Below are 24,179 nucleotides of genomic sequence, written 5' to 3' on the forward strand. Positions count from 1 at the left end.
TTGCAGATACTTAAGTTTAAAGACCAAAGCCTTAATAAATATATAAAACACTTAATATTAACAAGTGAGGATGCCATTCCTCATTTTTTTCTTTATTGTGGTTAAATTCCTTGATATTAACTTTCAAAAACCCTTATTCTAAAGGGTTGTGTGGTATGAAGTTATTCCCCTCAGAATCTCTATGTATATATTAGTGAAAATAAATGACCTGGTGAAATCTTTACCAGTTAAAAGCTTAATATTTTGTTGGAATGAAACAAGATTCTTTTCTCCAAAACTTGTAAATTAAGTTACATTTTTTCAGTGATGTTTGCTTTGGCTAAATTTGTTTCAAAATGCTTTGTAATTTTGTGTCAGAATCCAGCTATAAGTACTGCTGTCTGCTGCATGGAATCGATTTGCTGCAACACAGAAATACCAGCTGTTATAGTATGTCCTGAGAGGGATTACCGAATATTCTTAAATTGAAGTTCAATCCATCTTTCCATAAAAACACAAGCAAAAGCCAGGAACGTAAAAGGAGTATCAAGTGCACCTGAGGCATTTACAATGCCCAATAGGACTGTTAGAACCAGCCCTTTAAAAAGGCTCATTTTTTGAAATTTCATTATTCCAGTTGTACCTTGCTTCTATATCACACTGTATCAGATTCTTCTGGCAACTACCATGTGGAAACAGTGAAATATGTGAAGTTCAGTGACATGTTGAATTTCCACCAGGCCCTTAGTAACCTCTCAGGCTCCTGTAATACTTGTGACATCTAGTGGTTATGTGGAATGGTGCAGTGGCTTTGATTCACAATATCTAATGACACAATAAGGACCCTTCATTCCCTTCTTCAAAAAATAAAACACATGTTTGGTAGCTTAAGAAAAGGCAACATCAGAAAGTGGCAATGTACCTTAAAGAAGCCAATCTATAATATACCAAGTACAATTATTCCTCTACAATAAACAACAGCTGCTCTTGCTACAACACGTGAGCTTCTATATTAGAATGTATATAGCACACTTCCTACATATTTTTCACACAGGTATTTCATATGTCTTCTCAGAAATCCTTGCAACAGCTCTAGCAATATGTATGTCAACATTATCCCCATATCACCAATGAGAGACTAATCACAGATAAGCTGAAATTTGACTTCAGAACCTAATGCTCAGGCCTTCTATTAACTATGCTACTATCATTTTGGGAACATTAGTGAAATTTTAGAATATGAACAGGATATTTGTTTACTTCAGTCATGCAAGCTGTTTCACACAGCACATAACACGCATACAAGACCACAAAAGTAATCACAGCACTGAATTACTGGGGCAAAATTACATCTCTTTGAGAAGTTTATACTGCTTTCCTACACAACAGCAAGTCTTTTCTTGTCAATCACAAAAGACTTTTTAGGGCATGTTTGAAAGCGACTAGTCTTGTTTTCCCCTGCTGTATTTTGTAACTCTAGTACGTTATAGGACATTTCAGAATTACCACACTTTTCCGTGTATAACGTGCCCCCTATTTTGGGGGACTCAAAATTAAGAAAGGGGGGAGATTCCCCAAAGTTATTGAGTTTTTTTGGGGGGAGGACTGCCCAGAACTGTTGAGCTATGGGGGGGGCAGAGTTGTTGGGCTTTTCTTAGGGGGGAATGCAATAAATCGCTCACCCGCCAGACCGACAATGCTGCTCGCATTCATCGCCAAAGCAACCTATCCTCTGTCCCATCGCTGGAAAAAAAGTGCACATCGCCCGTCCAATTGCCGCAGCAACAGCCAATCAACACCAGCCCTTGCCGCAGCCACCAATAACAATCTCCAACTCACGGCAGCAACCAATCCCATGTCCCCACAATAAGCTACACATGTATAAGACGACCCCTAATTTTGAACATGATTTTGGAGTAAAAAAAATAGTCTTATACACAGAAAAGTACAGTAGTTTGCTCTAAGTACAGAACAACTTTGGGAAATGTGGAAATTTTACACACATCCGTAAATATGAACAGTTTTTGTCAGCTTTTCCTACAATTTTAAACTGGTATTAAATATAAAATCTGCTCCAGAACACAGCTGTGCTTGAAGACAACAGCTGATTTATACATTACAAACAAGCAGGGAAAAGATACATTGTTCTCAGTTCTTCCTGTCAACTGCTGTGAACTACCTCCAGTACCACAGACACCATGCCCCTGAAACATCAATTGCTATGGATCACAAATAGGAGAATGCTAGTACACTCACGTCCTGCTTAAGGGCTTCCAACAGGCATCTGGTTGGCTACTATGAGAATAGTATGCTGAACTAGATGGGTCTTTCAACTGAGCCAAAAGGTTCTTATTATATGTGTCATCCGGGGCGCCTAGATTTTGATGCAGCAAAAATTACCACACAAGTCCCACTTATGGTATTCAAACTATTCCCCACTTCTAAAATGTATAAATCTGTACTTGAACTGCACCTGGGAAACAAAGCTTGAAAAGCCATTTATTAGAATTTCCCATTGTCACAATTATTTATTAGGATGGAATTTATTCTTTTATATTTCCATATCAGAAAACTGATAAAGTTTGACCTTTGCGGATCCAACTTCCAAGACAGACACACAAAATTTACCTCACCTTAACAAAGCTACAAAACATGATTCTTACTTCTATTTGAGAAAGTCTAAAATCCCAAATCAAAGATAAAAGCCTAAAGCAAACATCTACTTAAAACTGCAACACTTAATGTTTTACTAAGTGGTGAAAACAGAAATCAAGTTCTAAAATGCTTGTTTTCACACTTTTCTTCCCCTTCAGTAAATGACATGGGGTGGAAATTTTTCTGTTTTGTAAGTTCATTAAGAATGAGTGTGTGCCAATTACAAATAAATATTAGGCAAGCTTGCCAAGGTATTTAGTTTTGTTTTACTAAAAACAAGTAAGCTAAACATGCTAAATAAGATCACCCTCAAGTCTAGGGCTTCATAGGAAAAACTTCTGGAAAACTCACACTGCCCCCTATTTCACTTGAACCCTCCAAATTCCAATATGTTTTAAGCGAGGACAGTTTGGCACAATGCATATTTTACAATTTACTCTATGTACTACCAGAGAGATTAACAGAGTCTGTTAACACAATCCCAGAGACACAAGTATTTAAATTCCACCACAGGACATTTAAAATTTACGTTGTTAAATTACGTTGTTAAATTTATACATTTTCTGAGGGGTTTTTTATTTTGAGGGAATGAAACCGAAAATTGATTTAGTCATTTCAAATGCTATATCTATATATTTCACAGAGAGCGCTTTGAATGCTTTTAAATTGATATGAAAGCAAAATTATATTAGGTCTAACAATTTAGCAAGAGTGCTCATTTGAAGCTGAAGCCTTTTTCATGAATTAATTCAACAAGAGAAGTGGTGAATAGCATCCTGTTCATGCAGAAACAGAATATTTCCTTACGTCTACAGGTTCAGAGCCAAAAGTATTAAGCATGGTCACAGAGCTACTGACCCAATTCCGTTCTGGGAGCTTAAACACTCATGGAAAGGCAAAAAGCTCCATTTGTGTTTAGTTCTGCTCCTTTTCTATTTGAGAGCATAAAATTTTTATAATATAGTTTCCTACTAAAATAGGAAAATCTAATTCAGCACAATAATTTTTCTAAGTCCATAATGGTTTCAATACAGCATTGTTCATTTTGCTGAAATAACAAAAAGCCAGGAAATGCAAACATTAACTTGGAGCTCCTGCATATCCTGTATAGTCACAGTATACATTTCATAAGAGAAAATAGTACTATGAGGGTGAGGGGAGCAATCCAAGTATGCAACCTCCCGCTCCCCATTTAGTAGACTTTCTTAAAATAAAGCATATAAGCTTTCTTTTAAAAAAAATGTTGCTTAAATTTGGCTTACACTTGTAACTCCTACTGTTATTAATAAATATTTAAAATTTGACTCTGGTCACCTGAAGCAGAAATTCCAGTAGTTTTACATTTTCTTCTAGACTGATTTTGTATGAATGGGACTTTTTTTCTTGCCACCATCATATTCTAAGCAGACAATAGCAATGGGGGAGCGCACCACATTCCTGAACCACAAAAGCACTAAACACCTTTTACTGAAAGAGTTCAAGGGTCCCTCTATCTTGGTATTGCTTACACTGATTGGGATCAGTTCTCTGGGATTTCTGGCAACAGACATTCCCAGCCCTATATATACATTATATCTTGCTTTTGAATAAAGAAAACAAATAATTATACACAGAAATTTTCCTCTCTGCTATAAGCTATAAGCAGTGTAATTCCTTGTTTCTCAATGGAGATTCAATATATAATCTGTGTAGATATACCACTTTAAAGGGTTTAGTCACTAGGATATCACAACACACATACCCCATACACACATGTTGATAACCTGCATTAAAATGAGCTCAGTAGTGTTCGTAAACTCCAGAGCCTGGATACTTGATAACAACACTGCAAAGGCTAATTGAATTTAGATGAGCATTTATTTGAGTTGTTTTCATTAGGCCATCCGCTCACCCCCATGCTCTAGACTGAATATGGAAAATAGGATCTTACATACTGTTAAAAATATCAAAGAACTGAAGTACTGTAGAGAGAAATGTAAATGTCATGCCCTAGTGGTCTATTTTAGCAGTAGTTTCTTTTGGCCAGAAGAGGGGGCCCACACTCTGTGAGAAGCATAATTCCCTAAACACATTCGCACATAAAGCTGTATTTCTCTAAAGCCTGTCTCGGATAGCAAGTCCTCACAATCACAGGTGACATCTGACTGGCACCATGATCCACTGTGCCTGTAGCAAGTTGACTGGTTACCTCAGCCAAATATTTAAGTCCTAGCACAGTGGGAAGATGAAAAACAAATAGTGCAATAGACTTTAAGGCAGCTTGTCATGAAGATTACACAAATGAAAGCCAGTCTCAAAGAAGTGTCCAAGATTTCAAGGTAATGTACTAAGCAAATTTGTGGGGGAATGATGAAACCCATACTGGGGAAAACTGTTCAATAATGGCATGAACCTCTAAAACTCTTATACAGATAAATCTCCAGATTCCAAGGTGGCAATCTCAGAGCCTCTAACATTCTAAATGGCTTATGAACAAAGAAATTTGGTGTCCAAGTCAGAGCATGGTGCCCAGTCCATATGTAAGAAGGATAATACCTTTGTGGAGACAAGGACCCCAATAAAGAGCACTCCGGGAGGTCAATTTAAAAGATCGTTGTGTAAGAAAAATATGAAGGAATCAAATTCCAGCAATGGCATACTTTCCCACCCTGCACAAGACTGTGAGACACTTAAAAACAGGATGTCTAGCAGAAGATAAGGATTTGCCCATTTATTAGCTTCTAAGTTCTCTAGCAATGCAAGTTAAGCAATAACTTCAACATACAATAATATTATTGCAATTAACATTAACATAAATTCTCACAAAAAACTGACTAATACATAAATCTGACAGACTGACACAAAAAGCCAAACAATGGTAATCACAACTCAAATTTTATAATATGCTTAATCACATTGATGAGTGAACCAACCAACCAACTACTGGCAGCAGCAGAGACAATACTAAAATAATAAAAGATATTAAAAGACTCTTTAAAAATTAGAAGATTCAAGGCCAGAAAGTTTTTAAGGAGATTTTTCCTGACATCAAAAGGGCATTAATGTGTGCACTTGTTGAGCCTCTTCAGACATCCACTTGATTAGACTGACGCCTCCCTCACTTTAATGCCTCCCAGTCTGGTGAAAGTCAGGCTGACTGCATGTTCTCTCTGCATACCAAATGACTTGAGTGAGGGGGCAAATCATGAACCACTGGTCCTCTATAGAGGGGAATAAAATTAATTGTGCAATTCACAAAAACCAATTGAACCTTTGTGCCATATGCTGCTGCTAATGGTGGTGTTGATGTTGCTGTTGGTAATAATGATAATAAATTTATTACCTGTCCTTCACCAGCAGCTCCCAGGATGGGCTTTGTCAATTTAAAATCAGTATTGAAAACACATTAGTCACAGAAATAGGGTGAGTTCTGAAACACACAGGCAGCCAATAGAACAGGGGCTATTTAAATTCTCAAGTCAACCAGGCCAGTAACCTGGCCAATGCATTTTGAACCCATTGAAGTTCCCAAGTCACCTTCAAGGGCAGCTCCATGCAGACTGCTCAGGGTGTTCAGGATGGTATCATCGTAAACAACCTGCCAAATCAATCTCCTTATCCACAATCAAATCATGGATAATAGGTGTTTTATTCTGGAGAGACCTGGCATTCAGCAGCAAAGCCACAAGCCCAGAGAGTTGACTGGTTGGCATCTCCAGATTCTGAGATACTGAGGGTGCAGCAGAAGGGCAAGGACTTTGGTGTAACTAGTATTCCTCCACCCATATACCTTCATCCAACTCCATACCTCCCCCTATCTACCATCACAGGAATGGCATCCCTACCCCCCTGGCCCAGACACATGCATTCCTTAATCCACCTCTAATCACAGTGATAAAGAGATACAACCATCCCAGCTAGAAACCACCTCACCTCTTACCTGAGCTGTTACAAATGCTTCCCTGTCTCTCACCTGGAGTGGGTCAGGTAGCTTTCTCCTGCACTCCACTCTTTACACACAACCAGTCTCTCACCGCAGCTGAACAGGACACAAATATCCAACAAATATCCCAAGTAACAACTGGTGATTGCTTAAGAGGAAGTGTTCCAATCCGAGCATGTAGCACTGTCATGCTGGAGCTGCACAGTAGCCTCAATTTGCTGTGACAAGACAGGATCGTTCAGAAATGATTCATAGGCACTCAGAGCATAAATCAGGTATAAACTAGCCTCAATGAACAACATTAGGCAGCACTACACCATAACTCCTTTCCCACTTGGAAACAAGCGAAGACAAGAGCAACAAGAGCAACATTCTCTTCAATATGGTGTAAAACAGCTAGACTTTTAGCATTCACACTGCTTCAGATACACTGGGTAATAATATATCAGGACACATGACAATGAATCATGAATAAGGATTAAAATAGAATTGGGATGCATAATCCAGTAGTCTATTCCCCAAACACCTAAACATGGTGGGGGAGCTACTATTACTATTTTAAACCTTTTAAAAGCCCCGTATTATCCTCAAATTACAGATGGGGAACTGAGTCTAAGATCATAGCAGCTTGTCAAAGGCCATCAATGAGTTTGTGGAGAAAATGCTCTCTCAATCAAGAACTACCTGGCTCTCACTTCTTAATCACTGTGGTACACCAGAAGTAAAGCAATTATGCAGTCCTCCCATCATAACAGTAATGCACTTCCTATATTTGAAATCAAAACATGAAACAGTGTCAAAATAATTACTAAGTCACCCTTACACAAAATAGTATTTTTTAAGTGTGCAGACTAACACAAATAATATTTTTATGGTTACCTTTCAGCCATGATTGCTGAGGAACAAAGAGCATCAGGGAGTACAAGGCATTATACAAGTATATGCAGGCATTTACTAGTGTTCAGTGAGTGTTTTGCAGTATTAGCGACAGAACTATTTCAGGACAGGGTAATAAAGAGGGAACATGAAGCATTATAGCAGACTTATTGTTAGCAGGCTTAGAGTCAATGCTCAGAATTTCCCAGAAATGTAAATAATTGCTACTAGAAATAAATTTCAATGGGAACTGACCCAATTACTCAAGGCAAGAGCTTCTGCACGTGGGGACACAGAATATGGTTTGGGGCACATGATTCAGTTCTTGAGAATCTGTTTTGCATATACATGCAACTCTAGCGCTTAAGAGTGTGTAATACATAGTCAGAAAGGGCAGTTGAACATGATTTCTAGGGACTAGGCATGGGGCTTTAGTACCCACAATCCTACTTTTCCTCTAACCTTGATAAGCAAACCCAACATTGAGCAATATTGCATCATTATGTAATTTTTACAAAGTAAATTATGCATTTCCCCCCGTTTGCATAATTTATCCAGGTCACAGGATTCAGCTTTGCTTCACATAAAACTTGGACTGTTTATATGCAGTGTGTCAGTATCACAAAGCACTCACAGATCTGATTAAAAAGGAGCTTTAAAAGATAGGAGAGCAAAGAAATAGCACTAAGGACACAAGGAGAGCAGGACATACAGTGGTGCCTCGCAAGACGAAAATAATCCGTTCCACGAGTCTCTTCGTCTAGCAGTTTTTTCGTCTTGCGAAGCAACCCTATTAGCGGCTTAGCGGCTTAGCGCTATTAGCGGTTTAGCGGCTATTAAAGGCTTAGCGGCTTAAAGGCTATTAGCGGCTTAGAAAAAGGGGGGGAAGCGAAAAAAATCGCAAGACTTTTTTGTCTTGCAAAGCAAGCCCATAGGGAAATTCGTCTTACGAAGCGCATCAAAAAACGGAAAACCCTTTCGTCTAGCAGGTTTTTCGTCTTGCGAGGCATTCATCTTGCGGGGCACCACTGTATTCAGTAAGGCTTCCTAATTCTTCTGTAACAGAGAAATAGAAATGGGTGCCATTAGCATACTGATGACACCATGCCCCAGTCTTCTGATGACTGCTCCAAGCAGCTCTATATAGATATTAAATAGCATTGTGGTATCCTGCTACACAACCCGCCCCCCTAAAAAAAAAACACAGTTCAACCAACTCACAAATACTCTCCAGGAGGAGACTATGATCAACAGCAATAAAAGTTACAGAGAGATCAAGAGCAGAGGGTTACACTCCCCGTCCCTCTACTGAAAATGTTCATTCATCAGAGCAATAAAGGCTGATTCTGTTTCAAAACCAGGTCTGAGCCCAGACCAGAATAGGGTAAGACAATCTATTTCCTCCCAGATTGTCTGGATAGCCACTACCCTCTTAAACATCCTACCACAAGAAGGGGCACCAGACCTGTTTCACAGTTTGGAGCTCCCTGACACATATTGCCATTCCATAGTGAAAGCAAGGCCTTAAGAGGATTGCCAGCTCTGGCTCCTGAGAAATCATGCAGAGCATTCCAAAGTCCCTTGGATTCCGTAAGTCTCTGTGGGTGGACCATCTTAAAGGTTATAGTGAAGAGGCTATGCACTGTTAACGTATTCACTTTCTAATCTCTGCTTTTTATTTGGCACTAGTCCAGTTACTGAGAGTTTACTACAACTTGGCTGAACTTCATTATTAAATTCCTTTTTGCTATCTGGAGGTCTTGCCTTCAAATGTCATTAACACCAAAGCTGATAATCTTAAAATCCTACCAACAAACCTCAAATAATTTTGTATGCTTTATAAATATATAGCAATGTCAACTTACAACTGAACAAGTTGTAAAATATCATTGTACAACATGCCATCTACAATCATGCTGTAAGAATTCAGTTTGCTGTTCCACTGCAACCATTTTGACCTTTTGTTAGAATGACAGAGGCAAGAAACAAATTCCTTATGTTGAAAGCTGGGTAAAAAGAGTATATGTCCATGTTCTCAAAACTTTAATGTCCTTGTCAACGCATTTCAATTATCTAGTAGTCAGTTGCCAACTCTCTCCCCCCCCTCTCCTGTAAAGTATTGATTTTGGGAAGGGGGAAATCTGGAAATTTGCTTCAAGGAATAGGAGACAAGAGGTGGCAACCATGGAGGCAGCCTAGTAACCTGGCAGGGTGCATCTAGCCATGATCAGGATTGCTGGGGTGGGCAACAAATGCAGCAGTGGGAAAGATGAAAGATTTTATAGGCAGGATCTCATATTAATACAGGAAGGACAACCATTTTTCTTTGCATACAACAGAAACCTTTGCTGTATGTGCAGATAGCTATTTGAGAGAAACTAGGCTGCCAAGGATCTATCATCAGTTGACACTTGCTGAAAAAAACAGTGGAGAAAACAAACCACCCACTCCATTCTCTAGAGGGGGAAAAAGCCATTCCAGCATTTTTCAGTCAACAGTTGAATTACTAAACAACTTGAGTAGCATGGAGGTCAGATTGGGATGGAACTATTATAATCCCATATAGCTCTTAATCAATTTAAATAGAATACTTCTACTATCATTGCACTGCTCCCAGTGCAATGAGAAATACCATCAGAAAAGGGAACTTTGCGTCCTGATTTCAAGTAAGTAAAATAATTTATCTTTAAGAGTCCAAGCAGAAAGTGAAAACATTTCATAGAGCAAGCTAAAACTACGGTAAGTATTCTGACTAGAGACACAGTATGAAGTCCTTACCAGGGAAGCAGGGAGGAGAGAGAGACTACCAAGTGCAGCATACTGACAAGGTCCTTCCAATTACGGTCCCTAATAGCCAAACAAATGGTTCCTATAACTTCCTCATCTCAAGATTCATACAGTCATTAGCATAAGATCAGTAACAACCAGTATCAAGCAAATGACACATTCTCCTTACAACAGGGCTACAGTACTATTGTAACTCCGAATATTCGTTTTAGATTAGAGATTTCTTCAGTAGCTTGAAGAAGCAACTGAAGCAACAATTGTTGTATCTTCCCGACTGCTTAATATCATGCAAGTAGCCCACAAGTTATCCATGCAGGCACCATGCAGGTTATCCAGCCTGTTAAAATCCACACAAGTGAAAGAACACAAATAACCTATTTAAAATGAGAGCATCAGAACATAGATTTTCATTCCAACAAAAATTGGAAGAAATAGTTCGAGACTTAAGAGAGGATTAAAATAAATCTTATACATGTTGCAAAAGACATTTAACCCATATCCATACTGTATAAAGCAGACCAATCATGGTTATGCTCATTGCCATCCTACAGCTGCCAACTTGAAGCAGAATATCAGTGAGATACAATATTCTCTACATGCTGTTCTAAATATCAGTCAGACAAGGAACAACAAGTATTTAGTAAAACATACATCTCCCAGTAGCAAGCTAAAGCTTAATTCTGCTTCTGCAATACTATCATATTGACTTTTAAATTGGTAGCTAAACATTCATTCACACTTTAGGAATTTTAGTATGACAAGCCTTGGTAAGATGAGGACTCTACATATTTATTGCCCAAATTCTGTTGAGCAGAAAGAAAGCTTGAAGCTTTCATTAATTTTCCACCTCATGATATAGCCTTCTAGAGTTTACAAAGTATCAAAACTTTACAATTCAAGGCAAAAGAATACTATGTAGCTGTTTCTTGTATAAACCCTTTTCTCTCTAGTAAGGGGCATTTTACAGCTAAGAATAAACAGAGCTGCCTGTTATTTCATTGTGCACCAGTTCAACTTACACTTCTTTGACTACAGCAACTGAGAGGACAGAACATGATCATAACTACTATCAAATTCAAGAGAAAATTAGCATAAGCTGAACTATGCTACAACACAGAAGACACACATCACATTTGACTGTGCCAACTGAAATATAGGCCAATCCAACACTCCACAGTACAAGGTTTCACATGTCAAATACAGATGGTACTGTTAATTCACTGTGCAGCCTATATAACAGAAGAAATCTCCCACAAATTAAAATGTTTCAAGCAATGTGGCCTTGACTGCTAAAACAATACCAATGCAAAGACAAAAATCACTTGATTTTTTGTTAGCTCTACCTATTAATCCTGTTTTTCATTAGCATGTTACATTTTCATAATTATTGTATTTTATTATGCATACTGTGAATGTCAATGTATGTTTATCTAGCACCCATATATAACAGTAACAGAATTAAATTACCAAAATAGAAGGTAGCCATGCTGTTTCAGAAATCAATAAAATGAAAGGAGCTATATCAGAAACTCAATTCAGATGTCAAACTTAATCATAGTTTGCATTAACCATATCAAGAACCGGGGCAAACCCCAATTCACACATCTTATCCTAGTTAGCATTCTGCACTAACTGCAGCTTCTGGATCAAGTGTGAGGGAAGCTCCACATGGAGCACCTTTCAGAAATCCAGTCTTGAAGTAACTAACACATGAACTACTGTGGCAATACTTTCCCAGTCCAGGGGTGGTCGCAGCTGTAGAACCAGTCACAGTTGGTAAAAGGCAACCTAGCAATGCAACTGGTTAAAAACTGTTCCCTTCAGAAAATTCTGGAATATCCTAAGTATAGTTTTCCTCAGGCAAAAGACATGTGTTTCTATTATCAGCCCATGGTAAAGCATTCTTGTCCTTCAAGGCCCAAGAATTCTGGAAGGAAGCAGCAAAAGTGTCAAGACATCCAGGATACCTTGGCCATCCCAAATCTGCTGCACACCCAAGGATAACTATGTGAAGTTGCTGAACTCATTTTACATTGCAATCCAAAATTGGATGGGGATTTATCAAATAAGCATCAAGACCACTAAGGAAAATACCTAGATCACACAAAATACATGAGACATAATATGTGCTGTCCTCAATATGGAACATTATGTATTTGGAAACTAGGTAAGTGGGGCTACAGGATAAACACAGCAGATGAAAGGTCTACAGGTAGAGATTTGTATTTCAGTTGTTGTCATGGTTACTTTTGTGTCCTAATATATGCCTTTCAACAGGGTGGATTGTTGGTCTCTTGATCTTGCATTGGAAGCAGTCAGATTCAAGGAACCAACAGCGAGAGCAGGTTGAAAAGCATACTTTGAGGAAAGCTAGCAAAAGATACTCAGATGTGTTTGTTTTCTATCTTACTTGGCATTCTCAACTCCGTCAAGGGTGACAAAAATCATGGTTTGCCAGTTCCGATGCCACACCAAGCCATTGTTAAGCTTTGCAAAGAAAAAAGAATTAAGAATTGACATGACATCAGAATTATGCCACAGGCATAATTGTACAGTTGTAAGGGTTACAAGGCAATGCATGTGAATCACTCTGAACACTCAGCAGTACTATGTAAATACTAATTATTTTAGTTATTATTAAGTAGTCAACACCATGCAGACTGCTTGAATTCAAACCTCTTATTACTCTGGCATGACCTTAAGCTGTCCTTTCAAGATTACCGTATATATTGAATCCTTGTTGATATTTTAGGACAATGTTTGGAACACTGTTACATAAATATGGACTCTATCTTTTGTTATTGCAACACATTATAATGGCAAGTCATTACTTTTCCTTGTAACATGAGGGGCACTCCCATTCAAGACAACTGGAAAAACCAGCTTCTAAATACTTTGCCAGTATTGAGAACCAGGACTTTGAAATGTTGCGCATTCCCTCTTGCTGGAATACAGTAAGTCCCATGATTATTCTTATCTTTTTAAAAAGAATAACTGTAGTTCTTTACGCAAAAACAACTAATGCACCAACAGAACCAGCAAATCATTATTCTAATATGCATAAGGAAGGTGTATGTGATGGTCATTTACAAAAAAAACAACCCATCACCATCTAATTGCATCCATACTGTCTAGTTTGGTCCATCTTTCTTCCCCTTTCCTTGTTTTTTCACAGTGCTTTCAGATAATGTTGCAATGCTTCCTATATTATTATTATTTTCATTTTGGGGGAAATCCATTTTTATTTTTCATAAAACTCGGTGCTTAGTTCCATCATTTGTTTACCACTAGTCCTGTAATGTTGTGGTGGGTGTGGTCTGTCAGTATTCTGGACTTCTAGATTATCCAGATTCCTCAGTCTCCATTCTGATTCTTAGATTATCTTCCCCACCACACCACACCCTCTATTCATATAAATTGTCGTCCAGAAGTGGGAAGGAGGTGAGTGTGTGAGTTCTAAATGGCAAGCATCCCTGCCTCCCTTCAACTTTCATTTTATGGCTGGAAAGAAAGTAGAGGGTTAGTCCATGACTGGCAGGACAGTCGTGGCCATGTCTGAATCATAGGGCATGCAAGCAACTTATCCTGCAGTGAGGGAAAGAACTAGCATTGTGTTGTTATCCCCACATTTCTAAAAAATCTTGTGGTTTGGGGAAGGCTATAGCAGATGGGAAAGGCTATAGTTCAAGGTTGCAGTCTTAACCTCATTTGACTGGGATTAACTACCACTGAATTCATCAGAGCTCACTTCTGAGTAAACATAGTTAGCATTGAACTACAAGTGCTCTTAATTCAACTGCAGAAGTATGTGCACATGTGCAGGGTGAGCAGTAGGGGTGAGTGGAGGACTAGTGTGGATGAGAGTGGAGAAGAAAACATACATGCCTGTTGGTGAAATTGCCCTGAAACACTACTTTTGAAGGACATTGCAATAGATAATCATGCATTGTATGAATACGTCACTGAAATCTGCTAACAAGAAAACTTGTATAAACTCACATTAAAAAGTTTGTGTCCAAGTACACACTATATGCATATTTATGATAGATAGAAAACTCCCACTTCACTCTAGGAATAAATTAGGATACTGGCAAAGTTCCTTCAAATGTTGAGAAGTCTCCCCCTGCCCCCTTAGCAATAGATGTTATCATGGGCACATGAAGAACCCACCTGTTGCCCTAACCAGGCTAACAAATGAAGCAGTTCTAGATGTGCAAAAGAATCTGCTTCCTTCAATGAAACGAATGATAGTATCAAGGGAGTTTGTATGTAAAACACTATGACCAAGGAAACAGACTATGTATATAAAGCAAAAGGACTGCTGTACTTTTATACAGGTCACCCACCCAGTATGCACACTACTAAACTTTAACCCTCCATCAAAAAATGTTCCAAGTAGCAAATAGACACAGCAAATTCCTGTTACCACATAAGAGAAAAGTATCTAGAATATGTATTACCTCACTTGTGAATTGTAGTGGTAAAAGTTCCTTAACCCATGTAACATCTATTAGCAGGTGAAAATACATATGCAACATATGTAACATAAATTTACATGCCCTGTATTAATCTGTTCATTATAGGTGTACTTTGTAACTGCAATCTACTAGTATCTGCAAAGAAGAGCACATATGCAGAGGTGTGGAAAAGTGAGAGTTTCCCAGAAGCCAGAAGGACCAAGTACTTAGAACAGAGACCAACAACTGGAAGGCAGGGTTCGGAATACAGCTCCTGGAAAGCTGCCAACTGGCCAGCAACAAAGTGCTCTTACCATTCCATCACTTTTCAAATTAAGTGAAAAAATGTGTGTTTGTCTCTTGTTTCAGTTGCCCCTCCCATTCAAAACTAAATACTTTCAGCCCATCTGGCATGAAGCTAATTGTATAGCTATGTAAGGTGTCCTGTCATTGTTGTCTCTACTACCATCAGTCGTACCCCTTAATTTTAAGTGATGTTGACTGAGGCGAATGCAACAATTTTTGTGGCTCACATCTCCTGATAAGGCATCCTGGAAAGGAGGCATAGCCAGAGGTGGATACAAAGCAAATTCTGTACCTTGGGCTAACAGTAGGGCTGCTTCAGGATAGGCAGAATGGGGAAGTAGTAGTAAATAGGTGAAGACATTCCTAGGAATGGGGAAAGTAGTCAGGGCTACTAAACAGTGGGTAATCCAGATTTTAAAATGGATGCAACTCTTTTTGTAGAAGTGGGTTGATAATGAAATTTGTACATCAGACCAGTTAAAAAGACCGGATGAACATTTTTTGTCATCTTCAATGTTGCAGTGTTTCAGCATTTCCTATATTGCTGGATGAAATAACTGGATATAAATGTTTGCTGGAATGCTGTAAATTGCATGTTCAGTAGCTTAGAGACAAATGGAAAGTAAGTTAGAGTGTTCCATTCAGCAAAATTTCCTGGACCTTAAGAGGAAGTGGCAAAGGTTTTTGGACTTCTACAAAGCTACATGAGTTTCCAGAAACCTACACTTGGAGAATAAATGCATTATTAGCATATATGTGATATTAAGTAGATAGAAAATAACTATGTCATGAGAAATGCACAAACATTGCTGGAGCAGAATGCAGCCATCACCCAATGCTTATACAAGCCGCTAGAGGAGACGTTTTACCAGATCTACATAGTTTCTCTCCCCATTACCATGTCTGTTACTCCCCCACACCACCCTGGATTGCAATGGAGACAGGTGACCTCAAAAACTCTTTTTGTGTTCAGGACCCCCCCCCCCAACCTGTAAAAGTCCACTTTCAACAGAAAGACAGCTGGGAAGCAGATTAAATGAAGGAGGTCACAGTTCATGCATAGGAAAGCAGCAGTGCAGATGGTGATGTTGGGCAGCTTGTTTCTCTAAAGGACCCAGGTATTATTTCATAGCACAACCACTTACTTTACTCAAGGGAATACCAACCAGCAAATGCAATTTCCCATTAACTTCCTCTCTCCATCTGAAATACTCTTCCTGAATTATCAGAATCTAGCTCTTCAATGCTGCATAGATACATACAATTCAAAACTGAATAGCTGTGTGGATGATGTGTCTTGAACATCCCCATTCATGCCAAATCGATAAAGTTTTAGCTATGCATGCCCATCTTAATATAAAATGTTCTGAATCAAATGGACATGTTGAGCTAGTAACTGTAATCAAAAGATCCTCAACACAAAGATTAGAACTATAAAAATCCTACCCCATAGTGCAAGTCATATACAGTGGTACCTCGTGTTAGGAACTTAATTTGTTCCAGAGGTCCGTTCTTAACCTGAAATTGTTCTTAACCTGAAACACCACTTTAGCTAATGGGGCCTCCTGCTGCTGCCGTGTCACCGGAGCACGATTTCTGTTCTTATCCTGAAGCAAAGTTCTTAGTCCGAGGTACTATTTCTGGGTTAGCGGAGTCTGTAACCTGAAGTGTATGTAACCCGAGGTACCACTGTATAAACAGAAAAGGGAAACAAATATATTGCAGCTTGCAGATAACTGGCAAGATCCATAGTCAATGTTACATTGACTATATTGGGGTTGCTTAGTACAAGTGTACTATTTAGTTTGGATGGAGCAAGAAGGGTGAGTGATAATACTTACCAACAGTATGCTATGCTAACAGGGCCTTTTCTCACACTTGGCCAGAAAAAAAATGCTGGGGCATGAGGTTAAGAAGTGCTCATGGGTGAATGCCAAAATGCAATATGAGGTGGTGGTGTTAACAGGCTAACAGAAAATCACTTGAAGAGATAAAAATGAATATGACAAAGAGCTGATTAATAGCTATTACACAATCAATATAAAGTACAACGTAGCCTAGTCAAATTTAATAAAGGCAACATCTGTGCATGAAGTACACACACTTTGTAAGAAGAGCAAGAGTCTACAACCTGACGCCTGATATATTAACTACCATATCAGCTCAAGCAGAGGCCAGTTATCCTGCTTTGTAACTTAATCATAAGCAACCAAATCCTTTAATTAATATGGAACAGAGTGAATAAAAAAGCAATTTAAAAAACCCTGCTATTTCAAGGCTCAATAGAATATTTCTTCTTTAAAATAAATAACCAGATGTAAATGACATCTGCTCTTAATGCAAGGATAGTACCTTAGAATTAAACTTACAGCCCTCTTTAAGAAAGGCTGCCTTTTTTATAAGTATCTGTGTAACAAACATCAACACAACAGTCTAAATAGTGTACTTATATATTACGTCTTGATATTGGGGACAAGGGGCTGGCAAATCAACACAGATGTCATCCACTGAGCCATCTGGGTAACAATAAAAAAGCAATTATTGCACTATAATCCTAACACTACTTGAAATAATTTTGAGCATCCAGTTATCTAACATTAGCAATCTTGTTCTTTTCAAAAATACTAAAAATATGAAGTATTCTCAATTGGTCTTCTTTCCCTTTGTATTTTAAACCATTGTTTCACTAATCCACCCTAATATTGAGTAATTAAGTGGGTACAATGACACAATGTATACAATGTATTGCTATGGAAATAAAACTTTCACACTTAAAGAAAAATACAATGTACTACATTCAAAAGTAATGTAACTATCTTTCTTCCTGTGCTTAATACACTTGATTGAATCCAGTCTAAATTATCAGACATTGAAGATGGCATTACATTAACCACATTTGGACATGATACCAAGCCACAAATTGCATTCATGGACAAGAGTTCACTTTATCATATGCATGAAGTTTTATTCTCAGTTAGGTGTGGTGTGTGTGTGTAAGTAAGTAGTGAAAACAAAGGACTGAAATGTAGAAGATGCAAACTGTGATAATTTAGAAGCTTAAACCTAATTAATTACAAAGGCCATTTACAAAGAACTGTTAATGTTGTTTGCATTTTTCTGTCTTGAAAGACAATGGAGTGTGCTGGGGGGGGGGTAAACGTCAAATTGCTCACTTAGCAGCACCAAGGTGCCCACATGTGCTAGAATTAAATTTCTCAGTAAATTGTGATTCAATCATTTCACACTGGAGTCTTGCTTTGAAGTTCCTTGGTTCAAGAATGCTCATTTTAAGGTCAAACTGAGACTGAGATTGAAACTGCTATATTACAGTATATCAAAAAGTTTGATTCTGTCACCTGCAACCTGAATCAAGTTAATGTGTTTTATTCAAGAGAAACCTAGTCATTTATAAATAGTAATTTATAATTTTGCCACAACCCGTTCAGCAGATCTTAATAAAACTTGAATATTCTTCATAGGTTAATTCACTGGAAAGTTCTTTAAATAAACTTCTGAGTACACCTCTCAGATGTGATGGCCTATATTAGACTTGTGGGATTAGATACATAGCATAACACCACACAGTAATTTAGTCACAAAAGTATGTCTCTCACAAGTCTTATGACTTATGAAGTTGTCAGACTTTCCAGAAATTTTGGCCTAGGTTTAACAAAGAAATATACAGCTACTGTACTACTATTTAGTTATGTTTTTGCACTACCACACCACATGCTATTTTCAGTTTGATTTTAACATGTACAAATTCTTCAGTTGTGAACAAAATGGGACAGGGCAGTTTAAAATTGAATTAAAACCTTCCCTGTGGAAGTTTTGTTGTTGTTTTTAAAAAATAATATTCCTGATGATGCTTGAAAAATTCAGTTAAAGAAACCTTAAAAATCATACTTGTATATTAATTGATTCATACAAATTTATGTAGATTAGACAACAACACTGGTTCTGTAGAAAGAGGCATACTATCATTTTTTACATCATGCAGGTAACTATCAAACCAGGCACCAAATATAAAAAAGCTATCCCTCAGGGTGATAGAAGTCTCCAACACACATGGAGTTGTACTTATGTGAATAAGACATGAATTATTATTTTTAAACCTGCTCCTTGTTGATCAAAGTCTTTGAAATAATTTAAAAAACTGTTTGATCAACTAAATACTACAACTCAAGAAGCTATTCGGGAATTCAAAGATGCAATCTCAACTTAACAGTGGAAGAAGTCCCATGCTCTTAGAAATCATGGCTCACTCTGATCTGTCAGAATCAATCACCTCTTAACCATATACTGAACTCCTTTTGAAGATGACCATGTTGTACATCTCAATCTGCTAATATTCCATTGCTAACTTTCAAGGGCTGCCCAACACACCATGATATGAACCTGAGTTCAGTCTACAGACTGGCAGCAGCTGTCCAGGGTTTCAGATAGGGCCTCTCTCAATCCAGCCTGGAGATGCCAGGGATCAAACCTGGGAGCTTCTGGGTGCAAGGCATGTCCTCTACCACTGAGCCATGACCCAGGTTCAGTGTATACTGCAGTAGTTAGGAGCAGGAACGAAACTCCAGAAAGCGCCCCAGCCAGTAGACCGTTCAGTTCAAATTATATCTTTCAGCTGCCAAAATCCCCTTCCCATCTGTGATATGAAGATAATGGTATTTTTTAAATGCTTTATTTATTGTTTGTGACTACTTTCGTCATGTTACTTTTCTTTCATGTTGTAAGCCGTCTTGAACATGATTTGAACTGTGGAAAGGAAGCATGCAAATAAAATTATTTGTAATACTGGCCTATCTTGCTTGGCAAGTGTAACAAGGAATGAAAAGCAGATTTGAGCATGAATGCTTTCCCCTCACAAGTGGAAAGCAACACCCACCTTTCCAGTGAGCAGTCACTGCCTCACCCTACACCCCTAGAATTAGATAACAAGAATTGTAAAGCAAATTTGACCTGCCAATACCTTTCGTTTCATAAAGAGTATCTGCTGGGTCCATAGTACAACCAGGAATGTAACTCCACTCCAGTTAAATCCAGAAACCTTACTCCAACTCTTCACAAAACCCCAAGCTGGAGCAAGCAAGAGGGGAGGACGCTGAGGGTACTTATTTCACTTGTGAATCACTTCCCATAAAACTGTCCCAAAGCAATGGTGACAGGGCATTGCAACACAGGAACCAAGTCACAGCACTGGCCTTCCAAACAGGGGACAAGACCTGGAGGTGCCAAGGACTGAAGCAGGGACCTTATGCATGCAAAGCAGGCGCTCTCCTACTGCTCCACAGCCGTTTCCCGCAAAAGATCTCTGTTTCTGAGGCAGACTCTGAGGCTCCCTTTACATAACCGCCTCACCACCTGGCAGCTCCGCACACCTTCGCCAGGAGGATGCGAGAAGTGGAGCGGGGTGGGGGCGGGCTTATCCACACCCAGCGCCCTCAACGCGGACTCGAGAGACAGCTTCTTCTGCCACGAGGAAGGAGAGGCGTGAGGTAGGAAGCAACACGCGTCTCTCTCCCTCCGCACGGTATTCCCACGAGCAGCAGGTCCCTCACCTTCGCGGGAAAGCGGACTTTGACTAGGGGTTAGTAAGCACCCGCGGAACACGGCGCGCTGTTGTTGTTGCTTTCTGACTTCCGAGTACAAACACGCCTGTGGGAGGGAGGGAGGGAGAGAAGGAGGGAGGGAGGCGGCGGTTGAGCTCTGTTCACCTGCTCCCAACCGTCCCAACCGCCGCCCGCTCACGCGCCAGGGGGACGCTCCGTCCGTCAGTCAAGGGAGCAGCTTACTTCTCTCTCTCTCTCTCTCTCACCCGAGCCCCGCCCCGCCGCCAAGTCCGTCCGCCGAGCAGCGCAACCCCATCTGCCCGCCGCGCGCCCAGCACCAGCCTCTCTCCCCTCAGGGCAAAAGCGAAAGCGCGGAGGTAGGGAGAAGAATCCCACCCGAATCTCCGGCGACAGACCTCCCCGTTACCTCACAGCGCCCAACGGCGCCCCTTCCGCTCCAGGGGCCGCCGCGACAGCTCCGCAGCCCCTTATTCATTCGCCGCGCCGCTCGGTTCCCCTTCGGGTTGGGCTGCCCAGGCGGAGCCAAACCGCCAAAAGCAACCCCTCCCCCTGAGAAAGAGGAGGAGCTCCGGGACGGAGAGAGAGAGAGAGAGAGAGAGAGAGAGAGAGAGAAAGAGAGAGAGAGTAGGAGGGGCGTGGCGCCTTCCCTGCCCCGCCCCGCTGTTCAGGCCACTGCCGCTCTGATTGGCCGCGGTAGGTGTTCTCCCCGCCTTGCGTAGCGCGGCCGCCTCATTGGCTGGGGAAAGAAGCGCAAAGCTGGCCCCTGATTGACTGCCGCGCGACGCCTGGAGGCTGTCACGTGAGGCTAGGTGGGGAGTCGCTGTTAGCAAGGTCCGCTAGGCAGATCCACGGGCGTGTTTGGCCTCTTGTTCCCAGGTGGTCTCTAAGCGGGAGGTGGGGGACGGGGCAGCGCGGGGCTGTGAATTCTGTTTCTTGACGCATTTTTCCTTGCTTGCTTCTCCCTGAGCCGCCTCTTGAGATGAGCGCCTAAGTCGAGAGTTGAATCTGGAAGGAGGCGCGCGCTTGGATGCCCTGGTGCAGCTGCGGCTGGGAGGCTGCACCCACCATCTCCCAGGAAAAAAGCAAGGCGAAGAACCTGGCCCCGCCCATCAGCCAGCGGAGCATCTGTTCCTATGCTTGCGCCTCTCCCGGTCCCAATTCCTTTTGTATCATACCCAGCTCCTGTCCCTTCCAGGAAGAAAGGTGAAGCAACCGCTTCAGGTGGCAGGATCTACAGTGGAAGCAACCCCCACCCCCACGCGCTTCCTGATGTACACCTTCACTCATCCCTCCTTCTATGGCAGCAAGGCGTGGGGTGCCATTTTGTGGTTCACCTCAGGCACCAAAATGTTTTGGGCCGGCCTGGATTAAATCTATAATATTGCAAAAGCCTCCTTTTTTGGACGAGCTTTTTCTCAAGCCGTCTTGCATCTGATTTGAAAAGCTAAGCCACGTGCATCTGAGACAACTGTTGCACATGCACAGATGGCTGCTTCATTGGAGTTTGGGGCAGAGGAGTGTTGTAGGTGGAAGGTGGCAAATGGAGTAATGCACATCTGGTGAGGACATCTCTGCCCCCTCTTTGGTGTGTGCAGCAACTTATGAACGCAACATCAAACACAGCAGGGAGGAAATAGCTTGGCTGCTATTTTAAGCCATGCATATGTACATAGCCCTAAATCACAACTTGTGCCTCCACCCCTGGCCACCTTTGCGCCTGCCTCTGGTTGGTGGATCAGTCAATCAATCAATCAATCAATAAAGAGGTTTTAATGATAAAATAGACCCTGTAAGCATGACTGTAGTCAGGATTTATGTTGGAGGGCAGGTTTTATGTTGGGGCGGTACAACCTCAGTTGAGTACAGTCATACCTCAGGTTACAGACGCTTCAGGTTGCGTTTTTCGGGTTACAGACGTGCCAAAACCCGGAAGTACCGGAATGGGTTCTGGGTTTCAGCGGTCACGCATGAGCAGATGCACTAAATCACGCTTTGCGCATGCGCAGAAGCGCCGAATCTCAACCTGCTTGTGCGCAGACACGGCGTTGCGGGTTGTGAACGCTGCAGGTTGTGAACATGCCTCCTGCACAGATCACGTTCACAACCTGAGTGTCCACTGCATTTTTATTGATTTACTTGATTTGGGGGAGCAGCTGCCCCCCTGGCTGTGCCCATGCCTGTAGGTATGACTGCCCTGCTCCTCCTGGTCTAATTAAAAAATAGGTGCTTTCAGCATTCTAGCCGTGCTCGCCTTCATAGGCGTTGTTATGAGATGGCCCAGGAGACTGAGCTCCAGATCTTTGGCACCTCAGGTCTTGAGCCCTGGATATCCTGTTCTGTTTCCTACTTTTTTCTAAATGTAAAATCAACTTGATTTGCTATCATGCTATTTAATGTTGGTGAGCAATAAATGGATCAAGGTCTACAAGCAGATCAGTGGACAATTTGTGGCAAGAGTTTCTTACTCTCAATTGTTTAACAATGCAGCAAAAACCAATTCCATTGACTGCTGAAATAAAGCAAGCTTTGGAGACAAAACCAGGCATGGACTTTTGTGTGGAGTTCAGGTTCTGAAAACAAATTCATGGGTTAAGCCTGCAGTCAGAAGCATCCTGTACCTTTAAGTGTGTGTCATCCCACCCCACCCACTATTTTGCACCTGGTTGCAGTTGGTGGACTTCCAGGGTTTAGTAAAAACCACAGTAGATCCTACAAGCCTGAAATCTGCCTGCCCTGCTGGTTGCCAAAAATAGGATAGCTAAAAAAAAAATGTTGGGCAAGAGTTTCTGCAACATTCCTGTGTGTAGAGGAAGCCCAGTGCTAATGAGGGGATTTGTGGGCTCTAGAACAAACATGCCAGTTCCCAATTCAGGGTGAAATCCTTATTAAATTAATGCTTATTAAATAAACCATGCTCCCCACCCTACACACAACCTGGGTCCTTGTCACAATGACCACATTTGCACATAACACTAAGACATACCATGGCAAATGCACAGACTTCCAAAGAGAAAATTGTAGTTGCTTTGCTTCTTGCTGGTGCTTTTAGCTCAGCATGGTACAACACCTAAGCCAAGTGTCATTTGAACCCAGCATCTTGTTTCAGCTCTCTCCTCCTTAACCACAGTCTGCAGCCTGGGTTTGTTCCCATGCCTGTGGAATGAAACAGATGTACCAGGGAGAACTGTTCCCTGTTTCCTTTTCCTGTCCAGCTATGAACATTCTAAAATATTCCAAAGATTCTGTGTGCTGTCTTCCGGCAGCCTAATTGCAACACACCAAGGGAAATATGTTTGATGCTTTACATCGGCCCTGTTCCTTTAGGGATAAGACAGCTTAAAATATAATAATGTGTCAAACCCATTGAAAAGGGCTTTTTTTCTTACAGAAGAGATGAAAATGTGTCTCGTATGAGGTAGGAGCAAACTCTTTTATTATACAGTGGTACCTTGGGTTAAGAATTTAATTCGTTCTGGAGGTCTGTTCTTAACCTGAAACTGTTCTTAACCTGAGGTACCACTTTAGCTAATGGGGCCTCCCGCTGCTGCCGCGTGATTTCTGTTCTCATCCTGAAGCAAAGTTCTTAACCCGAGGTACTATTTCTGAAGCGTATGTAACCCG

General features: G+C 40.7%; 1 protein-coding gene and 2 long non-coding RNA genes across 3 annotated transcripts in view; 2 read left to right on the forward strand and 1 right to left on the reverse strand.

The window, feature by feature from the left end:
* MPP7 (MAGUK p55 scaffold protein 7) overlaps nt 1–21,155 on the reverse strand; it is a 74,032-nt gene extending 52,877 nt beyond the window's left edge. The window contains exon 1 of the mRNA XM_082193795.1: nt 20,969–21,155. The gene's annotated coding sequence lies outside the window, so the exon portion shown is untranslated. The remainder of the gene's footprint in view (nt 1–20,968) is intronic.
* LOC309515403 lies at nt 12,538–15,098 on the forward strand. Its single transcript, XR_014212462.1, has 2 exons — nt 12,538–13,173; nt 14,803–15,098. It is a non-coding gene; the product is annotated as an uncharacterized lncRNA (long non-coding RNA).
* Nucleotides 20,704–23,158, forward strand: LOC309515725. The gene is made up of 2 exons (XR_014212633.1): nt 20,704–20,914; nt 21,526–23,158. It is a non-coding gene; the product is annotated as an uncharacterized lncRNA (long non-coding RNA).
* Nucleotides 23,159–24,179: the final 1,021 nt, after the last annotated feature.

Source organism: Podarcis vaucheri, assembly GCF_965113315.1.
Source record: "Podarcis vaucheri genome assembly, chromosome: 12".
Classification (NCBI taxonomy): domain Eukaryota; kingdom Metazoa; phylum Chordata; class Lepidosauria; order Squamata; family Lacertidae; genus Podarcis; species Podarcis vaucheri.